Source organism: Microtus pennsylvanicus, chromosome 8 (genome assembly GCF_037038515.1).
Source record: "Microtus pennsylvanicus isolate mMicPen1 chromosome 8, mMicPen1.hap1, whole genome shotgun sequence".
Lineage (NCBI taxonomy): Eukaryota > Metazoa > Chordata > Mammalia > Rodentia > Cricetidae > Microtus > Microtus pennsylvanicus.
Genome location: NC_134586.1, coordinates 21130476 through 21150366, shown reverse-complemented (window position 1 = coordinate 21150366; position 19891 = coordinate 21130476). Strand labels below are relative to the sequence as shown.

The 19891-nt window shown below is 44.6% G+C and overlaps 1 protein-coding gene across 6 annotated transcripts in view; it reads left to right on the top strand.

The window, feature by feature from the left end:
* Window positions 1-3372: 3372 nt before the first annotated feature.
* Window positions 3373-19891, top strand: part of Parp11 (poly(ADP-ribose) polymerase family member 11) — a 35301-nt gene continuing 18782 nt past the window's right edge. For 2 of the 6 annotated variants that reach the window (XM_075982688.1, XM_075982687.1), the window contains exons 1-2: window positions 3416-3581; window positions 18093-18213. The gene's annotated coding sequence lies outside the window, so the exon portion shown is untranslated. Of the gene's footprint in view, window positions 3582-18092; window positions 18405-19891 lie in introns of those variants that run through there. The other 4 variants (XM_075982683.1, XM_075982684.1, XM_075982689.1 and 1 more) reach the window with 4 other exon arrangements.

Sequence of the window (19891 nt, the reverse complement as noted above, 5' to 3'; positions counted from 1 at the left end):
TTACACAATAAAGTACTACACAGCAGAAAAAAATAACATCTTGAATTTTGCGGGAAAATTGATGGTGCTAGAAAACATTATTTTGAGTGAGGTAACCTAGACACAGAAAGACAATTATCACACGTACTCACTCATAGGTGGTTTTTAAACATAAAGCAAAGAAAGCCATCCTACAAATGACAATCCCAGAGAACTTAGACAACAACGAGGACACTAAGAAAGACTTATATAGATCTAATCTACATGGAAAGTAGAAAGCAGAAAAAGACAAGATCTCTTGAGTAAATTGGGAGCATGGGAACCTTGGGGGAGGGTTGAAGAGGGGAGGGGAGAGGCAGGGAGGAGAGTAGTGAAAAATGTAGAGCTCAATAAATATCAATTAAAAAATGGAAAAAAAATATTTGGCTGTCCTTGAACCCATTGGCACAGGAGACAACTTCCTGAATAAAACTCCAGTAGCACAGACACTGAGATAGACAATTAATAATGGGGACCTCCTGAAACTGAGAAGCTGCTGTAAGGCAAAGGACACGGTCAACAAGACAAAATGGCAGCCTACAGAATAGGAAAAGATCTTCACCAATCCCACATCTGACAGAGGTCTGATCTCCAAAATATATAAAGAACTCAAGAAACTAGTCATTCGGGGCTGGAGACATGGCTTAGAGGTTAAGAGCATTGGCTGCTTCTCCGGGGTCTTGAGTTCAATTTCCAGCAACCACATGGTAGCTCAGAACCATCTATAATGGGATATGATGCCCTCTTTGGGCATGCAGGTGTACATATAGATAGAGCACTCATCTATATAAAATACATAAATAAGTCTAAGAAACTAATCAAAAAACTAAATAATTGAATTAAAAAATGGGGTACAGATCTAAACAGAGAATTCTCAACGGAAGAATCTTAAGTGACCGAAGTAAACTTAAGGAATCCTTAGCCATCAGGGAAATGCAAATCAAAACGACTCTGATATATCATCTTATACATTTCAGAATGGCCAAGACCAAAAACACTAATGACAGCCTATGCTGGAGAGGATGTGGAGTAGGAGGAACACTCTCCACTGCTGGCAAACTTGTACAGTCAATTTAGAAATCAATATGACTGTTCCTGAGAAAATTGGGAATCAATTTACCTCAAGAACCAGCTATACCACTCTTGGGCATATACCCAAGGATGCTCAATCCTACAAAAAGGAAACTTGCTCGACTATCTTCATAGCAGCATTATTCATAATAGCCAGAACCTGGAAACAACCTAGGTGCCACTAAACTGAAGAATGGACAAAGACAATGAGGTATATTTACATAATGGAGTATTATTCAGCTGTTCAAAGCAATGATATCAGAAAATTTGCAGGCAAATGGATGGAACTAGATAAGATCATCCTGAGTGAAGTAACCAAGACCCAGAAAGACAAACACTACTCACTCATAAGTGGTTATTAGCTGTTAAAGTAAAGGATCACCATGCTACAAATCCACAGTCCTAGAGGCCAGGCAACAAGGAGGACACAAGGAGAAACATGGATCTTCCTGGGAAGGAGAAATAGAAGAGATCTCCTGGGTAGACTGGGGACACATGAGGATGGAGGATCAGGCTGAGGGGTGAATGGAGGGGGAGAGTCATTAAAGAAATGACTTGATGGGGGGCATTTTGGGATCAGGTAGAAACCCGATGCAAGAGGAAATGCACATGAATCTACAAGGATAACCCCAGCTAAGACTCCTAGCAATAGTGAGATAGTCTGAACTGGCCATCTCCTGTAATCAGATTGGTAACTACCCCAAATGGCATTGGAGAGCCTGTGTCCAGTAACTGATGAAAACAGAGGCAGAGATCCATAGCCATGAGCTCGGCTGAGCCAGGGGAGTCCTGTTGAGGAGGAAGGAGGAAGAAGTTAGAAGCCAGAAGTCAGGGTCATCACAAGGGAAAACACAAGCAATTGGCCTGCTCATGGGAGCTCATGGTCTATGGACTATGGTCCAAAGGCAAGAGAGCCTGCATGGGACCAGCCTAGGCCTCTACGTATGTCAGACTTGTAGAACTCTGGTAGTGGGAGCAAGGCCTGTTCCTCTTTGGCTGGCTTTTGGGACCCTGTTTCTAATGTTAGATTGCCTTGTCCAGCCTTAATACAAGCAGAAGAACTTAGTCCTACCTCAACTCGATATGCCATGCTTTGTTGGCATCCGTGGGAGGCCTGTTCCTTTCTGAACACAGGTGGAGAAGGGGTGGATTGGGGAGAGGGGGCAGAGGGGAAATGGAATGAGAGGAGGGGGAGGGGAAGCTTCAGTCTGGATGTAAAATAAATGAAAAAAATTAATCTGTATAAATGTAAGAAATTAGCCCCCCCCCCCCCAAATTGGCTTAGTTCTTTTCATCCATGCGATTTCAGTGTGAGTACCTATTTATGGCCCTAGCTTTCAAGACACTAGAGGTAAATGTGCTTGGAGACCTCCCTTCTTGCCAGGCTGTCTATAATTTCATGTTATACCTTCCTATATTTCCAAATTACTTTTTACTTTCTTCTCTCATTTCTAAAATCAATGAGGACAGGGACGATATATAGGTCAGTGTGTGTAGTGGCATTTCAATTGTATTTTAATAAAGAAAAACTGCCTGAAAAACTGAGAGTCAAACAGTCCCACTGGTCAGCCTTACAGACCAGGTTATGGTGGTAACACACACCTTGAATCCCAGTAACCACAACGCCACACTAGTTGCCATAGAAAGCTGATGGTGCACGCCTTTAATCCCAGCCCTAGAGAGGATTATAAAACGGGAGGAAAGAACTCTCAAAACAATCTCATTCTGAGATTCCGTGAGGCAGGACTGCCATTTCAGTCTGAGGTCAGGTAAGAGCCGGTGGCTGGCTGTTTTGCTTTTCAGATCTTCAGGATGAACCGCAATTTCTCTCTCTCAGTTTTTATTAATCATGCTTCAAGTGCTCACTTCCAAGTCCAGCGACACCTAGCCAATAACTCACATTCCCCCCACCCCCCACATCGCAAACACAAAAGTACTTGATATAAGTAAGCTTGCTACATCCTTTGGTAGAATTATCATGATGTACACTTCGTAAGAGAAGGAAACAAAGAGGCCTGAAGCTTGACACAAATGCCATTGGTTGAACGAAGCTCCTCAGGCCTAGCATTGGGTCACTAGACTCATTAGAAGGTGATCTTAGTAAACGTCGACTCTACAGGGAGGAAATACAACCTGCCAAGCCTGAGGACATGATGGCGGAAGATGGCTGGATTTAAACTCCTTTACAACCCAGGTAAAGGCCCCCGCCCGCAACGACAGGCGCGGAAATTCCGAAGGGGCGGGGCGATCTCGTGTGGTGGGCGGGGCCACCTCTGATTGGCTAGATCCAGGCGGAAGTCGGGAGGTTCGAGGGTCCGAAGACGCCAGCTTGTGACGGGGAGGGGGAGGAGGAAGGCTTTCGTAAAAGGTGCCTTTCGGTCCCTTCGCTCTCGGAGACCCTCGGAAAACGCCCACCATACCGACCCCGCGGCTAACCCCTCCCTCAGGCTCTCTCCGCTTGATTTCGCACCGTTATGTGGGAAGCGAATCCGGTGAGTAGCCGGCGGGACGGGGCGGGCCCAGTGGGCGGGGTTGCCTGAGAGGTGCGGGAGGCGTTCCTGGGAACTCGCCCCCGCGCTGCCTCGGGCTCGGGGTTTGCGTTCCGGGTCGCGGACGTCCTGGGTCTCGGGCCTCCTGAAGGCCGCGGTACCGTGGCTTTGAACGGTGGGAACGTTCCATGGCCGCTTCCACGTTTTTGCTTTTCATTTTCCGATTGTTGATTTTACTTCCGGGGGCTTCTCCGTCTTCGCTTTTTCTTTTATTACTATTATTTTTTTTTTTTTTTTTGTATTTTGATTCCTATTTGGAATTACTGGCTTTCGAACCTGCTAATTTGTTTCGGCCCCGCACCCTCATTGCTGCTTCTCTTTTTTTTGGAGCTACAGAGGTTTCAGATCCTCTTTATGCATGGAGTCTCAGTGGATGGCGTTCTAGGATGTTTTCTTTCCGTGGTTAGAACAATGATCTGGAATCCTTTGTTTGCCTTCAGTAGTTCCTATGTCTGCAGGCATTTTTATTTTTGCTACTTTGCCTTCATTCATTCATTCAAACTCCAACGCCACGCATAAGGATATGTCAAGAATATTCAGCTCTTGTTATGGGAATATAGTAGTGAGAAAACTGTACACTGACGTCAGAACTTCGCAGTTGACTGGCAGAATCGCATTTCAAGAAATCTGTGGACTTCCCATGTGAAACTACCCCAGAGGCTGGGCTAACCAACCATTAAGTTGACTTTTAATAACTCCCACTGTCTATACTTGAAATAACCCTCTTCCTGATTCTGGAATGTATCTCCAGTTATGTCTATCAGAAAATTCCCCGATGTTTTAAAGTTCGTACCTAGTAGTAATGAGCCCATTGATCGGGATTCGGGTGCATATGTGATTCCATCCCATCATGGCAGCCATCAGATGTTTTTGATTCGTACATTAGAATACTGTCATCAGTTTGGGTCAGAGGAAGGTACTTGTTTGAATATGATTTTAGCCAAACCTTGAGCATTGGGATAAAACTAGCTTATAGATGTTCATATACTCTTTTACCGTTAACTATTAACGTTTCTTCAGTTTTATATCTGTATCCATTTCTATACGTGCATATATGGATAAGGAGTCGGTTTTTATTAGTAGCCCCTTTCTATTGATTTCCCACAAATACCTGTCACTGGTATGGTTTAAGGTCACCTGCTATAAACCCTTTTAATTATCTCTTTGTGAACGTGAAATGTATATTCAACTAGAGGACAGATCCTGTTGCGTGACAAATACTTTTTGAGTTCTTGACAGTGACTGGCTCAGTAATGCAGTCTGAGGCCTCTGCCTACCCTGTTCATCTTTCCTTCTGGGTCACACTTACGTTTCCACTATTGGGCCAGTTATACTTTGGGGAGAATTACAAAGTATCATCTAGTGAATGACTCCTGTGTTTGGTTTGTTATGTCACTATTTCTTTGTAATAAAAAAGGCCTAGTTTTCTGTGGAATCATATGTAAGTCTTAAGTTTTGCCCAGCAAGTTGACTTTTGTCAATCATAATGAACATACAGCCTTGGGTTCTTTTTTTGGTCCCTCTGCCACTTACATGGCTGAGTGCTGTTGTGTTTTATTACCTGCTGGTACTGTTTTTGTTTGTTTCTTTTTGTTTTTTCCTTTTCTTGTGAACACCTGAATGTTGTCAACAGGCACAGTGTTTTATTATATGTATATGGGTGTTTTGACTTCATGTATGTTTGTGCAACACATTCATGTAATGCCCCCAGAAGAGGGTATTGGATCCCCTGGAACATGGAGTGCCCTGTGGGTGCTGGGAAGCAAACCCGGGTCCTCTGGAAGAGCATCCAGTGTCTTAACCATAGAGCCATCTTTCCAGCCCCCACCACTTAGCTTTTATTTTATTTCATTTTTATTTTAAGTAAATTTTACATTTATGGGTTCCACTGATACCCGTGAGTTTCTTGAGACAGAAGCAGTATCTGCATAGCTTGTCTAGCTTTGCCAGGGAATAAAATTATCACCCTAAGCCATGCACATCTGGGAAGATTTAAAATCCAAGTAGAAGAGGAAAACAAACCCCCAACCACAGTGTACTTAAATATCAGTGCGGATAGCATTTGCATTTCTGACCAAATTCTTTCTGAATGAGGGAAGGTTTTGTTAAATGATGGTGAACTGATTTTGTCTAGTTTCCCCTTGTTTTGATGGTCTCCATGGCCTTAAAGGTGAAGCCTGTGACCTGAAAATGATACTCCTCTTCCTCCTATGGGAAAATGGCTGCTTTGTGAAAACTGCTTCCCAAATGTTCTAGGCATCATGGAATAGTACTGCAGATTTTGCAGTATTTCCTGGACCCTAGGGGGGACAACCCAGAATGAATACCTAAGGAGAGATAAACAAGTGTTACCCCCTTTTACTCGTCTACTTTGAATACAACATAATGTCTGCATTGCTTTGTTTTGCCCTTCTGCCCAGGCAGGTCATGTTGACAGGGGCAGCAGGCAATTCTGTGAGCTCTTGGTATCATAGGAAGAAGAAGGAGTCACTTACAAAAATGGCAGCCTGAAGGAAAAGTTAGAGGGTTGCTGTCGCTGCTTTGACTCTGAACCCTGACCCTGTCCTTCCTTTCTCAGCTGTTTATCTGCGTCTTCTCTCTTTGCTGGGAACGGAGTAAATATTTCCCTGGAATTGTTAGTCAAGAGCAGGGTTCTGTCACATTGATGAAGAGGATTGAAAAGTAACACATTTGTTTGAGAGTTGTCTTAGTGAGAGTTCTGTTTCTGTCAAGAGACACCCTGACCACGGCAACTCTTGGGAAGGAAAGCATTTAATTGGGGCTGACTTTACAGAGGTTTAGTCCATCTAGTCCATAGCGGGAAGTGTGGAGGTGCACAGACAGACATATTACTGGAGAAGGAGAGTTCTAAATCCGGATGAGCAGGCAGCAGGAAGAGACAGACACACTGGGTCTGTCTTGAACATCTGAAACCTCAGAGTTCACCCCCATGACACACTTCCTCCAGCAAGGCCACACCTACTCCAACAAGACCACCGCCTAGTAGTGCTCCTCAGAATGAGCATGTTTTCATTCAGATTACTGCAAGAGTACACTGTTTATTACACTGGCAATGTCTTTATAGAAGTTGTTAAATTCTTCCAAAAGTCATTTCTGTTTATTGATTCATGTTGTCAGAATAATCTGAGTTGGCTCAGGGAGAGCAAACGGTTTTCCCAGAATGATGCCACAGTTGTCTTCAGAGCTAAGCCCTCTTTCTGTTCCATCTTGATCCCAGAACAGTGCTGGCGTTCAGATGTCAGTCCCTACTTTGTCTGCAGAGCCACCTTTTCTCTGGCACTTTTTGTTCACAACTGCTGCTCACTTCCTTGGAACTGGGATTTTTGTCTCTCTCCTGTCAGTCTGCTTGAGAGAATGACTACTTACTTGTCATTCTTAGCCATAGTCCATTCCTGCAGTCTGGCTTCGGTCAACACTGCTTTCCAGGAAGTCTCCAAGAATCTCTGAATTACCACATACAGTGGTACCCTAGGTACCTTAGGTTGATTCAGCAACTTGGATGCCAATTACAGATTTCCCTTCAAACCTTCCTTTTCATTGTTCCCGGTACTGTATCCTCACTGATTTTCTTCTATTTTCCCTTTTTATTTTCATTTCATTTATTTTTTATTTATTGTGTGAATGCATGCACACACATACCATGGTACAATAAAATATCAGAGGAGTCATTTCTCTCCCCTGACCATGTATGTGACTTCTGGGGATTGAACTCAGATTGTCAGGCATGGTGGCCTTTACTGACAGAGCCATCCTGTCCTTTTCTGAGATTTGTTTTCAGTTATAGTTCTGGGCTAAGCTGCATGCCCTCCTGAAACATCCCATCTTTGATTTTTTTTCCCTTTAGCACATCCTTTTTGGCAAGCTCTGAGGCTATTCTGTGAACATGCCTGCTTAGGGTCATCTTTAGTCTTGACCCCTCTCACTGCTTGTCCCTTTGATGGAACTAAATCCTTGGTCACTGGTTCATTTCACCCAGCAAGTCCTCAGGAAGTGTTTCCTACTTACTAAGCATGGTTCTGACACTTGAAGAGAGGAGTGCAGACATGAACTGAGTCAGAGCCTGTCTGCCCCATGAGGTCACTCACTGGATGCAGTGTGACTTGTAAGAAGAAGGTGGGATCTGAGGGTGACTGGCATGCTGGGAAGACCTGTTGAAGTAACTGACATGGGAAGACCAAAGCAGACAAAGTGACCCAAGCCCATGGAATGGAGCGTGGATGTCAGACATGGAGGAAGTACTTCCAAGACTAACGATGGAGGGGTTGTTCTAGTCACCTTTCTACTGCTGGGAAGAGACACCATGAACAAGGCAACTCTACAAAAGAAAGCAGTCGTTTGGGGCTTGCTTACAGTTTCAGAGGTTTAGTTCATTTTTACATGGTCGGGAATTTGGTGGCATAGAAGCAGGTGATGGAGCAGTAGCTCAGATTTTACATCCTGAAATGTAGGTGGGTGGAGAGAGACCTGGAACAGGCTTTAGAAACCTCAAAACCCATCCCCCCCCCCACCCCAGTGACACAGTTCTCACAACTCCAACAAGGCCAAACTTCCTAATCTGTCTTAACCTTTTCAAACATTCCACTCCTTGCTGACAAAGCATTCAAGTCTTAACACTGTGTCAAACCCTGAGATACTAATACTCATGTTTCTAGAACATTTTTTTTTAGTGATCTGTCTCATGATCATGAATAGTGTGTCTCATGATCATGGTGTGTCTGCCCTATGATTGATGTGGCAGATTCAGCACAGCACCAGAGAAATGAGTCTGACAGTTCTCAGTGTAGGGATGATGTGAGGAGTCCTTCTGTATATGTGTTGCTTTTATTGGTTAATGAATAAAGAAGCTTATTGGGCCTACAGCAGGGCAGAATAGAGCTAGGCGGGAAAACTAAACTGAACGCTAGGAGAAAGTAGGCAGAGTCAGAGAGACACCATGTACCTGCCAAAGGAGAAAGACACCCATGGGAGCCTAATGGAACCTTGACAGTAGGCCACGATTGTGTGGTAATGCACAGAGTAATAGAGATGGGTTAATTTAAAATATAAGAGCTAGCTAGAAATATGCTTAAGCTATTGGCCAAACAGTATTGTAATTAATACGATTTCTGTGTGATTATTTTGGGTCAGGGTGGCTGGGAAATAAACAAGCAGCCTCCACTTACATAGGAGGGATGGCAGATTTGGGCTGCAGGCAGAAGACTCGGGTTTGTGGTAGAGATTTGGAGCTATAACACTGGGCCTAAAATGCTAACACTGAAATCTTTGGTTTATTTAACTCACAGTTCACAAACTAAATCTGTTGTTAAAATAACCCTTGTTGGCACTTATTATTTGTTTATTTTTTGACCCAGCAACCAGTTGGTGAGTGTGAGGGTTTTGTATTTGCTCCTTATAGGTTTGCAGTGTGATGTAAATAGGCAGACCTAGCATTAATAACCACACAGATGAACCCTAACTCCAATAATGTAAAAACTATGAAGGAGAAAGAATGACAGTGTAAGAAGAACTTGGGGGTAGGCTGAGAAGTCAGGGAGGTCACTGTGTGAATGTGGTGACTTTTAGAGATACTGAAGACTGATTAAGAGCTAGCCTGATGAAGGTTGTTCAGGAGGTGGTACAGTGGGAGTAACACCAGGCAAGTCTGTGAGGCAGGAACACAGGGAAACAGGAAGTAGGGTCAGTAAGAGGAAGCCAGGCCATGCCTGGCTCTATGGAACATGACTGGAGTTTTCAGCTGCATGCTGAAAGAAAATTCCGTCAGTTTCCTGCAGTAGTGTGATAGCTATTCTTGGTTGTCAGTTTGACACACTTGGAAAGAGGGAGCCTCCATTGAAGCATCTCCTCCATCAGATAGATCTGTGGGGCATTTTCTTGATTCCTAAATGATGAAGAGGACCCAGCCCACTGTGGGCAGTGCTGTCCCTAGCCAGGCAGGCCTGGGCTGTATAAAAAAGGTAATTGGATGTGAGCCTGGGAACAAGCCAATAAAACAGTGTTCCTCCATAGTTTCTGCTTCAAATTCTTATCTTGCCCTCTCTCAGTGATGGACTGTCAGCTGTAAGATAAAATAAACCCTTTCCTCCCCAGGCTTTTGATCATGGTGTTTATTGAAACAAGAGAAACAAAACTAGGATAAATAGGGAGATTTAGCTTGTATGGTTCAGGGCAGCCTGATGTAATCAATCACAAGGGGCCTTCCAAGTTAAAGTCGGGAACAAGGAAGCACCATTGTAATGGTAAAAGTAAAATGCTGTGGATCCCCAAGTGGCTGCAGTGGGCAGCGGGCCATGAAACCATGCTGCAAGTCCCCGAAGTGGTGGCGGGCAGCAGGTCCCGAGACCAGCTAGTCCCAGGCAGGGATGGCTCAGTTCCCCGAGTGGCTGCAGCAGACCACAAGTACCAGGCAGAGAGACCTCAATTGGACAGCCAGTCCCATGAGGAGAGACAGACAGATGGGCACGCCATGAGACCACGCCACAAGTCTTCTGGGCAGGAAACTACATGGTGGGCAAGAGAAATGAGACATGGATAGGCATGCCATGCAGAGTGAGGTTAGATATTTATTTAGTGGGTTATAGAGAAGAATGGGGAGAAGGGGGAAAAAAGGGGGGCGGAAGAGGTGGGGAGAAGTGGGGAGAAGGGAGAGACAGAAGCTGCCTCTTTGAGAGGGAGACAGAAAGGGAAGGGACTCAGACTGAAAGCCGAAGATCAGCTTGCCTCAGCAGAGGAGGGGAGTGGGCGTGGCTTGTCTCTTAAAGGGACAGGACAGATCATTACAACCATGACATGGAGCAAAGCAACATCAAGGAGGTCCAGTGTCCTGGCTTTGGAGGTAAAGGGCAGGACTTCAAGCCAAGGTTGTTGACTTAGCTTCTAAAATTGGAGAAGTTTTATTTTAAGCTACTAACCTTGTAGTAAGCTTTCCCAGGAGCAGCAGAACATGAACAGAGAGGAGCCGTGAGGTTGTGAAGAGGCAGGTTCAGAGCCTGGACCACAGAGCAGAGCAGAGGAGAAAATGTTTTTGTATTGTATGATGGATACCAGATGGCTAGAAATTGAACCCAAGGCTCCTCATACTAGACCAGTGCTCTACCACTAAGCTGTGTCCTCAGCCCTGGAGTTTTCTTTTGGATCCAACAAGTTTAATGTGTTGATATTGTAATAGATTAAGTAAATGCTGCAGGTTCCTGAATGGCTGCAGCGGGCAGCGGGCCATGAGACCATGCTGCAGGTCCCCAAACAGGGGTAGGCAGTATGTCCCTAGAGCAGCCAGTCCCAGGCAGGGAGCTGCACTGCTGGTGAGAGACAGAGACATGGATAGGCACCCCATGCAGAGTGAGGTTGGATATTTATTTAGTGGTTAATGGAAGGGAGAGGGAGAAGGGGGGAGGGGAGAAGTAGGGAGAGACAGAAGCTGCCTCTTCAAGAGCAAGATGGAAAAAGGGAGGACTCAATCTAGAAGCTGAAGATCAGCTTGCCTGGAAGATGGGGGAGTGGGTGTGGCTTGTCTCTTAAAGGGACAAGACAGATCATTACAAATATGGTTTGGATGAGGTCATACTGTGTCCATCCCCCCCCCCCCACACACAAAGTTTCATGTGTTAAAAACTTGGTCCCTAAGGTGATGCTATTACCTTCTAGGAATTGATTGGGTTCGTTTTCTATGCCAGTTAAAGAATTTAAAGGCAAGAAAATCTCAAACTCAACAGGTAGCAGAGGGAGAATCTGACAGAGTAGAGAGAAGCAGATGCAATCAGTGTTAAAGAAAGACTGTATTTGTGGCTAGGAAACATATTCAGCAAGCACACAAAGAGAAAGGTTCTCCACAAAGTAGAAGGGTCCTTGGGTAGCCAAAGTGCTTTAGGGCTGTGGTGTTTTAAAGTCCTTGAAGGGTCTTCTCTAATTTAGGGTCTGAGGAAAGACACGATGACTGATTGGCCCACCGCTCTTGTGTGACATGTCTGTTGATCTTGAAGTTGTTAAGCCAGTCTGTCATCATGGGCCTCTGGATGGGAGAAAAAGCCCACAAAACCTTTGTTAAACAGCCTGGCTTTTGTCTCAGGCCAGGAGAATAGGGAGGAAGGCACCATCTTGGAAGTTCTCCAACTTTATTATTAACTTAGTGGCACTTCATCTGTATTTTAATAAATAAAGCTTGCCTGAGGAAAAGTAAAATAGCCACACTGGCCAGCCTTACAGACCAGGCAGCAATGACACACACCTTTAATTCTGGTTGCCACAATGACACACACCTTTAATCCCTGTAGCCACACTAGTTTGCCATAGAAACCGGGTGGCAGTGGTACACACCCTTAATCCCAGTACTAGAGAGGATTATAAAACGGAAGGAGACAGCTCTCAGTCTCATTCTGAGATTCCTGGAGGCAGTATCATCATTTTGGACTGAGGTAGAGTGTCAGGGACCAGCCTCTACAAAAATCTCTCTTGCTAGGGTAGGGTGTCATGATTTAGAGATATAAAGAATACAAAGACACACTTAAAAATAAAACAAATATATATAATAGTACCAGGAGGGAGTTTTAGTGAATACTGAAATCACCCGTGTTTAAGTGTTAATTGCTTAAAATATCCATGACCCCAAAAGGTAGGAGTAAGACAAAAAACTGCATTAACATGATAAAAGGAAATGAATGGACCAGTTGAATGGCCTACACAGTTAAACATTCTGTTGTTAGAACAAAACAACTCATGCTCATACCCTAGACCAAAGCATTCTGTAAGCAAACCACTCCCTGAGTGAAATCCCAAGTTATCTCCACATACCCTTAGTGACCCTTAGTCAGAGCCTTAGACTTTTCTTTGGAATAGAAACACATCTACTTCTCTATCCCTGAAATACAAGGGCTCTCTATTCCTGAAATACAAGGGCTGGATGTTAGCCACACCTATTGACAATAACCTTGAGAGAGCAGAAGTCTGTTCTAAATCTAGGTGGGACCTTTGTTTGAGGTAGAAACACAATAACCTTGAAGGAATAAAGGTAAATTCCAACTCTCTGACCTTTGGTCAACATGAAAACAGGCTCGCATTTTCAGGCCTCCACAGTAGAGGTAAGAGCCAGTGGCTAGCTGTTTTGCTTTTTTGACCTTCAGGTTGAACCCCAATTTCTGTCTCTGGGCTTTTATTAATTGTGCTACATTTATGACATAATCATGGCCCCTATATGTCTGCCATCAGGAAATATATCTCCTAATCCCTGAGTGCTATTTGGATATAGCGAATCCTTTTTAAGAGGTAGAGCTTAATAGAAGGTTCTTAGGTCTTTGGGAGGCATGAGGAAGTTCCCATGAGACCCCTTGAGGTCTTGCAAGAAAGGACCAAGCTTAGTTCCAATTATCCTTTCTGCTTCTCATTTGGGATGCTTGCTTGCTCTCGTAGCTGCTCCTTCTAACTGTTTGCTACAGTTACAAGACTGTGTCCTTGAACCTTCTAACCAGAGTCAGGTTGGGGTTCTTTAAAACTATGGACAACATGGGATAGAAGGGAACTCACTCTATGCAGCAAGGCAAATTACAAGCTTGTCTCCATCATAGTCTGGAACTTCAGGGAGCGAGCTTTGGAAATGTCTGCCTCGAGAGAAGCCAGTGCAAGCCTGAGGCCCTGGGCCTTGCCCCAGCAATTTGTCCAGATATTTATGCTGGAGTGGTTCAGGGGAATGTCTTTTCCCTCGGGATATGGAACTTCACGCAGTTCAGTCCTGTGGGTACCATGTGTCAGAGCCTGTGATTCTCAGTAGAAATCCCGCCCTTCAGCTCAGGTGACCTCTCACGGCTGCAGTGTTTACTGAGAAGCAGCTGTGTGCTGTGTCCTGGGAAGGGACACTGTAGTCCTTGCCCAGGATTTCCTCTGGACTTTATTCCCTGTGCTTTTTGCTTCCCCCCACCCTTTGCTGATTGTATTCTTTATCCTTGTTCTGTAATAAACATCTACAATTTCAACAACTTCTGAGTACCAGAAAGTCATTCACCCTAAAGCAGGAATGCCCAGAGGCATAGGTACCATCTGAACACAAGATCTGGCTGTGTAGCCCAGGCTGCCTCCAAACTAATCCTTCTACCTCTGGTATCCCTAATGCTAAAATTGCACGTAGATGCTACCATGCAAAGGGCAGTCTCATATATTCCTTTTTGTGTATGTTTGTGGAAACCTGGGTATTCAATTAAAGTAATTAATTTGTTTGAGACAGAACCTCCTTGTACATTGAACTCAGTGATCCTCCTGCCTCTGCTACTTAAGTAATGGGTTTAACGGTCTGCTCTGTCCCTTTAAGAGAGAAGCTATGCCCACTCCCTCCCGTCTGCCAAGGCAAACTGATCTGCTTCCAGCCTGAGTCCCCTTTTCCGTCTCCCTCTGAGAGGCAGCTTCTGTCTCTCCTTTCTTCTCACTTTTCCCCTTCCTCGTTTCTCTCTCTCTCTCTCTCTCTCTCTCTCTCTCTCTCTCTCTCTCTCTTTCTCTCTCTCTCTCTCTGTCTCTCTCCTATTCTCTCCTTCTCCCCTTTCCCCTCCATAACCCACTAAATAAATATCCAATCTCACTCTGCATGGCGTTCCTATCCATGTCTCTGTCTCTCGCCCACTGTGTGGCTCCCTGCCGGGGACCAGTCACCTTCGGAGACCTGCAGCGTGGTCTCGTGGTGTGCCCATCTGTCTGTCTCTCCTCATGGAACTAGCTGCCCCATTGATGTCTCTCACCCACCATGTGGCTCCCTGCCTGGGACTCGTGGCCTGCTGCAGCCACTTGGAGACCTGCCGCATGGTCTCATGGCCTGCTGCAGCCACTTGGGGATCCACAACGTTTTACGTTTACCATAACAATGGGATCATGGGCAAATAATACCATGTCCTTCTCTAAAAATAGTTATTTTATTCTATTGATTTGACCTCTTTTGGTGGCTGCCATAGCTCGGGCTCCATCACTTTGTGTTTTGGTTACTTGGCTGAACTTACGTATGAATGTAGCCTTCTTCACACTGTTCTCCTCTTGTCCTTACTGCTCGGGCAGCACTTCCAGGTTGACAAGTTACGGGTTGAAAGCTGTGCTGAGTCCCCTAGGTAGTCAAGCTTTAACTCTTCAGAGGCTGCTGTTGTGGTTGAGTGAGGTTTGGGGTTTTCTGGGGGGGGATGCTATATTAATATTTATCCAGAAGTAGGTTTTCCTTTTCTCCTCCTTGGTTTTTCAAGACAGGGTTTTTCTGTGTAACAGTTCTGTAGACCAGCCTGACCTCAAACTCACAGAGATCTACCTGCCTCTGCCTCCCGAGTGCTGGTTACTGGTGTGCGCCACCACTGCCTGGCAGAGGTCTCTCTTTTGGATCACTCCGGAGAGGACATGATGGTGGGCTTATCGTCTTCCATACTGCTGAGGGTGCTGAGCTATGAGAATGCCATAATGAAACCTGTTATGTGTAAGCTAACTCATAGAATGAGTTCTTGGGATCGGTGAGATGGCTGCGTGGATAAAGATCCTTGCTGCCAGGCTTGACGTTTACCCTTGGGAGGCACTTGGTGGAAGGAGAGAAGTGACTCTTGAAAGTTGCTCTCTGAGCCATGAGCATTTGAGCCATGGCACACATGTGCAGGTATATGCACACACTAAGTAAATAAACAAAATTTTAAAAATTAAAAAAATCAACTCCTGCTTCGCAGCCCTTGCTAATGAACCAGAGTAGCTTCCTGTGTAGTCAGTGTTTATCAGCAGTGATGTTGAAGCCCTTTGCCCCCCTCATGTTTCTTCCTGTGTTGATGGGCACATCTGTCATGTGGGAGCATTTTCAGGTCTGTCCAGTGTCTTGCTCTGTTTGTTCCTAGATGGGTACAAGCTCAGAGCTGTTAACAGCCCTTTCATGTCCAGCAGTGAGTGATCAAGAGGGCTCTTCACTACTGTCTCCTCTTCTCTGTCACTTATGCCATTCCACTTCTGTCCACGCCTCACTTTCCTTGGTTTTCATGAAGCTGACCACTGTTTCTCTGAATTCCCTTAGTCTCGGGTCCTCTGTTGTCTCTTCCAAATAGAGCTGCTCTCTCAGGCTGCGATGTGGCCTTCATTCCTTGTGTCCATTTGCCCTTGGGCAGAGTTCCTGTGTCAGGGTATCTGCAGTTCAGGTGGAAGCTCTCTTTTCCCAAGGTGACATTCTACTCCTTGAGAGGACACTAGGTGAGGGAGTTAGCAGCCCTGGAAGTGGACTCTGGGTGGGAGAGGGAGTTTGTTTTCTGTTGTTTGTCTGGAATAGAACTTCTGCCTCATGGACTGAGGGGGATGAGGAATACCAGAAGCCTGCCCTTCCTCAGCCTGGGGTACAGGGGCCTCATCTTTGCCCGCACATAGAAGAGCCAGCAGGACATTTCTTGTGTGTATTCCGTCATTTGCAGACCCCCTAAGCACACGCTCCAGAGTTAAACGATTTTGGAGAGTTTTACTAGTTATAAGGCTGATCTTCTGGGAAGAAGATCCACTTCCAGAATTTCTTATCCTGTTAGTCTGGAAGGTCCACCCCTTACCAGCTTTGTAGCAGATTTTGGAAACACATGCATGTGCATGTACACACACACACACACACACACACACACACACACACACACACACACCCCTACACCCCTGATGACCTGAGTTCCATCCCTGGAATGAAAACAAGAGAACTGACTTCCGAAAGTTGTCTAATGACCCGCTCCCCCTATATGTGCCATGACATATGTGTGCTGTGGCAATGCATGCTCACAAAAATGCAATAAACAAAATGTTACTTTGTGTATGCGCATATACATGTGTATGTTTTGAGACAGTGTCTCTTAAAATATCCATGCTTGCCTTGAACTTGCCTTATCCTGCCTCAGCCCATGAGACTCAGTGCTGATTCTTTTATAGAGAGGCAAAGATGCCTTCATCTCCAAGTATGACTTCCTCAAGTATGCTTATGCTAATAAAATAACTATGTAGTAATACTCTCACTAGAAATGATAAGTCTAGAATGCAGCATTGTGTTCCAGGATATGCACCAGGATTTGACTTTGAACTCATCTTTCCTATTACTTTTCAGTTGCATGATTCAGATGGAATGTGCCCAGGTGCTGTGATTACAGATCTTCGTTAGTACGGATGACCTTGGAGATGGACTCCACCTGTGTGCACATTTGAAAACGAGAGGGATGCTTTGCCGCTTGGTGCTGGCTGTTTCTCCTTGGCGGCCTTCTGTACAGGAAGCATTGTTTCTTCCCAGTTAGAAAGAGGAAAGTCAGGCCGAATGTGGCATTGTAACCAAACTGGCCCTTTCTAACGTGCATTAAGTGCCTTCTCCATGTTGGATAACCTGCACGTGTTCTTTTGATTTCCTGTCGATGTGTCCTAACTAGAGTGAGCCATCATCACTATAGCGACAGCATTCTAAATTATTTTATTTAAGCCAGTTTTCTCTTTGAGCCAAATTATACAAAATAGCCATTCCTTTGGAGAGGAAGCACACTATAGAAGATGCTGTGGCTGTTATGGTATGAAATGAATTGTTTGAAAGAAAGCCAGCGCATCTGTGAAGCTTGGCAGCAAAGGTGGAAATGAGGCCGAGAGGTGGACACCTGGAGGGAGATGGGACCCCAGCAGGCCTCAGGGCTTCTTTAATCTTCTCTGCACTGTACATGCACACCCTGATTGTAGACAAAGTAATTATATTATTTTCTGCTTTTTATTTTCCCTGTCTTCAACTGGAAAGTAATGACTTCTCTCTCCTGTACATGAGACTATAGAGGAAAAAAAAAACAGTGTAAGGTGTGACCAAGAACTGGCCTCGCTAGTTAAAACTCGGTCGGTCAAAGCTATTTTTTTTGGTTTTTCGAGACAGAGTTTCCCTGTGGCTTTGGAGCCTGTCCTGGAACTAGCTCTGTAGACGAGGCTGGTCTCGAACTCACAGAGATCCGCCTGCCTCTGCCTCCCGAGTGCTGGGATTAAAGGCGTGCGCCACCATTGCCCGGCTCGGTCAAAGTTATTGATCACAGTTCCTCTCTCCCTCCTTTCCTCTCTCTCTCCCTTTCTCTTTTCCCTCCCCCTTTTTCTGTTCTCTTTTCCTTTCTCCCTTCCTCCCTTTCTCCCTCAGGTTTCACTGTGTTTCTCGGATTGGCCTTGAACTGGACTCCAGTGATGGTCCTGTCTCAGCCTCAGTAGCTGGGACTTGGGCTCCAATGCCTGTGTGTAGACTGGCCTGCAATGACAGCTCAGGGACAGAGCCAAAGGACAGAGCACACTGTGCTGTAGCCATAGAGGGAACTTTTCTGTTGCCTGTCCCTTTTCTGATAGAGAAAATCCAGAACCCACAGCCCAGTTCTGTCTTACCTATTTGCTTCAAGCTTGTTTTTCCAATTTTTCAGGGTATTTCCCAAACAAAAACTAAGCCTGTGTCCCCTGGTTTGCTTTCTTATTCCTTCACAGTGAAATGGCCAACCAGTGTGAGGAGTGCTGGGAGAGGAGAGCGAATATCCGGACTAGTTAACGGCACAGCTGAGTTTACATTTTAAGTCTTCATATTTATTATCTACTTAAGGCACAGAAGGTAAATAGTGTGTTCTAACCTGGAGCCCGGTCCAGGCTGTTCTGGTGTTGTTGTTGTTGTTCTCAACAGCTAGTCAACTTGTAAAACATGAAGGAGTGAAAACAAGGACATAATCAGAAAAGTATTCCTTGGAAAGCTGCTGGACATGAATGAAAAAAATCAAAATTAACTAACCCCTTCACGGAGCTCAGGTATTCATCCCAACCCCAAGTGAGGAAGGAACTTTAGTTTCTGCTGTGTGGGAGAATGTGGTCTAGACAAAATAATGGGAATGTATCCTGGGTTACACAGCTCCTACATTTTATACAGTGGCATACAAATATTTTTCAGTTTTCAGGAAATACAGATTCTTTGTTAAAAAACAATCAAAGGTATAAGGGATTGTGTTCTATCCATATTGCCAGTGTAGATGTGTATATACAAGATTCTACAACACACACACACACACACACACACACACACACACACATGCACGCACGCACCACACCCCGAGAGATGCATTGTAAAGTGATAGCATTGGTTAACTCTGTAAAAGGAAGGTAAAGAATGGCGAGGATAAAAGTGTGATGGGCCAACAAGTCTTCAACATAAGTACTCTGACTTTTTAGCAAGTCGTATGCTGGTTGTACAAATTTAATTAATTAATTAATTAATTTTGAGGCTGGGTCTCTCTCTATAGCCCTGACTGACCTGGAACTCACTGTGTAGACCACGCTGGCCTTGAGCCGCAGAGATCCACCTGCCTCTGCCTCCCAAGTGCTGGAATTAAAGGCATGAGATATTGTGCCCAGAAAGTGCTTTGTTTTTTCCACATTCCCTTTGTAAGACGCTCCAGTGCTTGTCTGTTGTAGTCTAGACTGGATATCACCCATCCAAGTACTAACTAGGTCTGACCCTTCTCAGCTTTGGAGATCAGGCATGTTCAGGGTGGTATGGCAATAGACTAGACTAGTTGTACAAATTTAAATGAACTATTTAAGAACCTTTAGATGATAGGAAGTCAAATTGCAAGTGAAATTAAATTAACCACTTGGTCCCTTTTCTGGTGACTTTATCACAATTTCCACCCAAGAACATGTTTTTTTTTTTTCTTTCAAAGATTAGGTATATATGAGTTAATGCTCTAGTCAACATTATAAAACCTATTGGTCATGAAGCATAAAACAGTATAATGTGTGACCTACATGTACAGATCCTGAGGCCATTCTGCCTGAGCTTCACTTCCCCCTTGCATGACCGCTCTGCCTCAGTTTCCTAATTTATGTCAGGAGTACCTGTATCATATAGGTTGTTGTTAAGCCTAAATAAGTTATCCCTATAGTTCTTAGACCAACACTTGACACCTAGTAAGAGCCAGATTGTTGTCATTGCTGTCATTATACGCTCAGCATCTTAGTGCTTAGAAGACACTATGACAGCTTCTTATCTACTCAAACTTCTGTCTTGTGTACATGTGTGCATGTACATACTCATGTGTATATCCATGTGTTTATGAAAGCAAAATATAGATATATTTGAACTAAAACTTTATTTTATATTATTCTTTGCTGTTATAGCTTTTTTTAAAGGCCTCACATATCGTAGAAATGTCTCTTTGTGCTATTAAATGACTATTTGAAATAGAAAAACAGATACATCTGATCTTAAGTAATTGTGATGCAGGGGTGCCTGACAAATT